An 8,178-nucleotide genomic window follows, 5' to 3' on the forward strand; every position below is an offset into this window, starting at 1 on the left:
ACCTTACACACTATATCCTACACTTTACACTCTATACCCTACACTCTATACCATACACTCTATACCCTACACTCTACACTCTATACCCTACACTCTATACCCTACACACTATACCCTACACTCTACACTCTATACCCTACACTCTATACCCTACACTCTATACCCTACACTCTACACTCTATACCCTACACTCTTTACCTTACACTCTATACCATACACTCTATACCCTACACTCTATACCCTACACTCTATACCATACACTCTATACCCTACACTCTATGCTCTATACCCTACACTCTATACCCTACACTCTATACCTCACACTCTACACTCTATACCCTACACTATACACTCTATACCATACACTCTTTACCATACACTCTATACCCTACACTCTACACTCTATACCCTACACTCTACACTCTATACCCTACACTCTATACCCTACACTCTATACCCTACACTCTATACCATACACTCTATACCATACACTCTACACTCTATACCCTACACTCTATACCCTACACTCTATACCATACACTCTATACCCTACACCCTACACTATATACCCTACACTCTATACCCTACACTCTATACCATACACTCTATACCATACACTCTACACTCTATACCCTACACTCTATACCATACACTCTATACCCTACACCCTACACTCTATACCCTACACTCTACACTCTATACCCTACACTCTATACCATACACTCTATACCATGCACTCTATACTCTATACCATACACTCTATACCCTACAATCTACACTCTATACCCTACACTCTATACCCTACACTCTATACCCTACACTCTATACCCTACACTCTATACTCTATACCCTACACTCTATACCCTACACTCTATACCCTACACTCTACACCCTACAATCTATACCCTACACTCTAAAATCTACACTCTATACCCTACACTCTATACAATACACTCTACACTCTACACCCTACACGCTATACCCTACACTCTACACCCTACACTCTACACTCTATACCCTACACTCTATACCCTACACTCTACACTCTATACCCTACACTAAATACCTTACACTCTATACCCTACAGTCTATACCATACACTCTATACCATACACTCTATACCCTACACTCTATACTTCACACTCTACACTCTATACCCTACACTCTACACTCTATACCCTACACTCTATACCCTACACTCTTTACCATACACTCTATACCCTACACTCTACACTCTATACCCTACACTCTACATTCTATACCTTACACTCTATACATTATACCCTATACTCTATACCCTACACTCTACACTCTATACCCTACACTCTATACCCTACAATCTACACTCTATACCCTACACTCTATACCCTACACTCTACACTCTATACCCTACACTCTGTACTCTACACTCTATACCCTACAATCTAAACCCTACACTCTATACCCTACACTCTATACTCTATACCATACACTCTATACCCTACATTCTACACTCTATACCATACACTCCATACCCTACACTCTACACTCTACATCCTACATTATATACCCTACACTCTATACCATACACCCTACACTCTGTACCATACACTCTATACCCTACACTCTACACTCTATACCCTACACTCTATACCATACAGTCTATACCCTACACTCTACACTCTATACCATACACTCTATACCCTACACTCTATACCATACACTCTATACTCTACACTCTATACCCTACACTCTATACCTCACACTCTACACTCTATACCCTACACTCTACACTCTATACCATACACTCTTTACCATACACTCTATACCCTACACTCTACACTCTATACCCTACACTCTACACTCTATACCCTACACTCTATACCATACACTCTATACCATACACTCTACACTCTATACCCTACACTCTATACCATACACTCTATACCCTACACCCTACACTATATACCCTACACTCTATACCCTACACTCTATACCATACACTCTATACCATACACTCTACACTCTATACCCTACACTCTATACCATACACTCTATACCCTACACCCTACACTCTATACCATACACTCCATACCCTACACTCTATACCCTACACTCTATACTCTATACCCTACACTCTACACTCTATACCCTACACTCTATACCCTACACTCTATACCCTACACTCTACACTCTATACCCTACACTCTACACTCTATACCCTACACTCTACACTCTATACCCTACACTTTATGCCATACACTCTATACCCTACACTCTACACTCTATACTCTACATTCTATACCATACACTCTATACCCTACACCCTACACTCTATACCCTACACTCTATACCCTACACTCTACCCTCTATACCCTACACTCTATACCCTACACTCTAAACTCTACCATCTATACCCTACACTCTATACCCTACACTCTACACCCTATACTCTATACCCTACACTCTATACTCTATACCCTACACTCTATACCCTACACTCTATACCATAAACTCTATACCCTACACTCTGTACCCTACACTCTATACCCTACACTCTATACCATACACTCTATACCCTACACTCTATACCCTACATTCTATACCTTACACACTATATCCTACACTTTACACTCTATACCCTACACTCTATACCATACACTCTATACCCTACACTCTACACTCTATACCCTACACTCTATACCCTACACACTATACCCTACACTCTACACTCTATACCCTACACTCTATACCCTACACTCTATACCCTACACTCTACACTCTATACCCTACACTCTATACCTTACACTCTATACCATACACTCTATACCCTACACTCTATACCCTACACTCTATACCATACACTCTATACCCTACACTCTACGCTCTATACCCTACACTCTATACCCTACACTCTATACCTCACACTCTACACTCTATACCCTACACTATACACTCTATACCATACACGCTTTACCATACACTCTATACCCTACACTCTACACTCTATACCCTACACTCTACACTCTATACCCTACACTCTATACCCTACACTCTATACCCTACACTCTATACCATACACTCTATACCATACACTCTACACTCTATACCCTACACTCTATACCATACATTCTATACCCTACACCCTACACTATATACCCTACACTCTATACCCTACACTCTATACCATACACTCTATACCATACACTCTACACTCTATACCCTACACTCTATACCATACACTCTATACCCTACACCCTACACTCTATACCATACACTCCATATCCTACACTCTATACCCTACACTTTATACTCTATACCCTACACTCTACACTCTATACCCTACACTCTATACCCTACACTCTATACCCTACACTCTACACTCTATACCCTACACTCTACACAATATACCCTACACTCTACACTCTATACCCTACACTTTATGCCATACACTCTATACCCTACACTCTACACTCTATACTCTACATTCTATACCATACACTCTATACCCTACACCCTACACTCTATACCCTACACTCTATACCCTACACTCTACCCTCTATACCCTACATTCTATACCCTACACTCTAAACTCTACCCTCTATACCCTACACTCTATACCCTACACTCTACACTCTATACTCTATACCCTACACTCTATACTCTATACCCTACACTCTATACCCTACACTCTATACCATAAACTCTATACCCTACACTCTGTACCCTACACTCTATACCCTACACTCTATACCATACACTCTATACCCTACACTCTATACCCTACATTCTATACCTTACACACTATACCCTACACTTTACACTCTATACCCTACACTCTATACCATACACTCTATACCCTACACTCTACACTCTATACCCTACACTCTATACCCTACACACTATACCCTACACTCTACACTCTATACCCTACACTCTATACCCTACACTCTATACCCTACACTCTACACTCTATACCCTACACTCTATACCTTACACTCTATACCATACACTCTATACCCTACACTCTATACCCTACACTCTATACCATACACTCTATACCCTACACTCTACGCTCTATACCCTACACTCTATACCCTACACTCTATACCTCACACTCTACACTCTATACCCTACACTATAGACTCTATACCATACACTCTTTACCATACACTCTATATCCTACACTCTACACTCTATACCCTACACTCTACACTCTATACCCTACACTCTATACCCTACACACTATACCCTACACTCTACACTCTATACCCTACACTCTATACCCTACACTCTATACCCTACACTCTACACTCTATACCCTACACTCTATACCTTACACTCTATACCATACACTCTATACCCTACACTCTATACCCTACACTCTATACCATACACTCTATACCCTACACTCTACGCTCTATACCCTACACTCTATACCCTACACTCTATACCTCACACTCTACACTCTATACCCTACACTATACACTCTATACCATACACTCTTTACCATACACTCTATACCCTACACTCTACACTCTATACCCTACACTCTACACTCTATACCCTACACTCTATACCCTACACTCTATACCATACACTCTATACCATACACTCTACACTCTATACCCTACACTCTATACCATACACTCTATACCCTACACCCTACACTATATACCATACACTCTATACCCTACACTCTATACCCTACACTCTATACTCTATACCCTACACTCTATACCCTACACTCTATACCCTACACTCTACACCCTACAATCTATACCCTACACTCTAAACTCTACACTCTATACCCTACACTCTATACCATACACTCTACACTCTATACCCTACACTCTACACCCTACACTCTACACTCTATACCCTACACTCTATACCATACACTCTATACTCTACACCCTACACTCTATACCCTACACTCTACACTCTATACCCTACACTCTATACCATACACTCTATACCATGCACGCTATACTCTATACCATACACTCTATACCCTACAATCTACACTCTATACCCTACACTCTATACCCTACACTCTATACCCTACACTCTATACCCTACACTCTATACCCTACACTCTATATTCTATACCCTACACTCTATACCCTACACTCTATACCCTACACTCTACACCCTACAATCTATACCCTACACTCTAAACTCTACACTCTATACCCTACACTCTATACCATACACTCTACACTCTACACTCTACACCCTACACTCTATACCCTACACTCTACACCCTACACTCTACACTCTATACCCTACACTCTATACCCTACACTCTACACTCTATACCCTACACTAAATACCTTACACTCTATACCCTACAGTCTATACCATACACTCTATACCATACACTCTATACCCTACACTCTATACTTCACACTCTACACTCTATACCCTACACTCTACACTCTATACCCTACAGTCTATACCCTACACTCTACACTCTATACCCTACACTCTACACTCTATACCCTACACTCTACACTCTATACCCTACACTCTATACCCTACACTCTATACCCTACACTCTATACCCTACACTCTACACTCTATACCCTACACTCTATACCATACACTCTATACCCTACACCCTACACTCTATACCATACACTCTATACCCTACACTCTACACTCTATACCCTACACTCTATACCCTACACTCTAAACTCTACACTCTATACCCTACACTCTACACTCTACACCCTACTCTATACCATACACTCTATACCCTACACTCTATACCATACACTCTATACCCTACACTCTACACTCTATACCCTACACTCTATACCATACACTCTATACCCTACACTCTACATTCTATACCCTACACTCTATACCCTACACTTTACACTCTATACCCTTCACTCTATACCCTACACTCTATACCCTACACTCTACACTCTATACCCTACACTCTATACCCTACACTCTACACTCTATACCCTACACTCTATACCATACACAATATACCATGCACTCTATACTCTATACCATACACTCTATACCCTACATTCTACACTCTACATCCTAGACTCTATACCCTACACTCTATACCATACACCCTACACTCTGTACCATACACTCTATACCCTACACTCTACACTCTATACCCTACACTCTATACCATACACTCTATACCCTACACTCTACACTCTATACCATACAATCTATACCCTACACTCTATACCATACACTCTATACCCTACACTCTATACCCTACACTCTACACTCTATACCCTACACTCTACACTCTATACACTACACTCTATACCCTACACTCTATACCCTACACTCTATACCCTACACTCTATACCCTACACTCTACCCTCTATACCCTACACTCTATACCCTACAGTCTAAACTCTACACTCTATACCCTACACTCTACACTCTACACCCTACTCTATACCATACACTCTATACCCTACACTCTATACCATACACTCTATACCCTACACCCTACACTCTATACCATACACTCCATATCCTACACTCTATACCCTACACTCTATACTCTATACCCTACACTCTACACTCTATACCCTACACTCTATACCCTACACTCTATACCCTACACTCTACACTCTATACCCTACACTCTACACTCTATACCCTACACTCTACACTCTATACCCTACACTTTATGCCATACACTCTATACCCTACACTCTACACTCTATACTCTACATTCTATACCATACACTCTATACCCTACACCCTACACTCTATACCCTACACTCTATACCCTACACTCTACCCTCTATACCCTACACTCTATACCCTACACTCTAAACTCTACCCTCTATACCCTACACTCTATACCCTACACTCTACACTCTATACTCTATACCCTACACTCTATACTCTATACCCTACACTCTATACCCTACACTCTATACCATAAACTCTATACCCTACACTCTGTACCCTACACTCTATACCCTACACTCTATACCATACACTCTATACCCTACACTCTATACCCTACATTCTATACCTTACACACTATACCCTACACTTTACACTCTATACCCTACACTCTATACCATACACTCTATACCCTACACTCTACACTCTCTACCCTACACTCTATACCCTACACACTATACCCTACACTCTACACTCTATACCCTACACTCTATACCCTACACTCTATACCATACACTCTATACCCTACACTCTATACCCTACACTCTATACCATACACTCTATACCCTACACTCTACGCTCTATACTCTACACTCTATACCCTACACTCTATAGCTCACACTCTACACTCTATACCCTACACTATACACTCTATACCATACACTCTTTACCATACACTCTATACCCTACACTCTACACTCTATACCCTACACTCTACACTCTATACCCTACACTCTATACCCTACACTCTATACCATACACTCTATACCATACACTCTACACTCTATACCCTACACTCTATACCATACACTCTATACCCTACACCCTACACTATATACCATACACTCTATACCCTACACTCTATACCCTACACTCTATACTCTATACCCTACACTCTATACCCTACACTCTACACCCTACAATCTATACCCTACACTCTAAACTCTACACTCTATACCCTACACTCTATACCATACACTCTACACTCTATACCCTACACTCTATACCCTACACTCTACACTCTATACCCTACACTCTATACCATAGACTCTATACTCTAGACCCTACACTCTATACCCTACACTCTACACTCTATACCCTACACTCTATACCATACACTCTATACCATGCACTCTATACTCTATACCATACACTCTATACCCTACAATCTACACTCTATACCCTACACTCTATACCCTACACTCTATACCCTACACTCTATACCCTACACTCTATACTCTATACCCTACACTCTATACCCTACACTCTATACCCTACACTCTACACCCTACAATCTATACCCTACACTCTAAACTCTACACTCTATACCCTACACTCTATACAATACACTCTACACTCTACACCCTACACTCTATACCCTACACTCTACACCCTACACTCTACACTCTATACCCTACACTCTATACCCTACACTCTACACTCTATACCCTACACTAAATACCTTACACTCTATACCCTACAGTCTATACCATACACTCTATACCATACACTCTA

Source organism: Ranitomeya imitator, unplaced genomic scaffold, assembly GCF_032444005.1.
Source record: "Ranitomeya imitator isolate aRanImi1 unplaced genomic scaffold, aRanImi1.pri SCAFFOLD_404, whole genome shotgun sequence".
NCBI classification, from domain to species: Eukaryota; Metazoa; Chordata; class Amphibia; order Anura; family Dendrobatidae; genus Ranitomeya; species Ranitomeya imitator.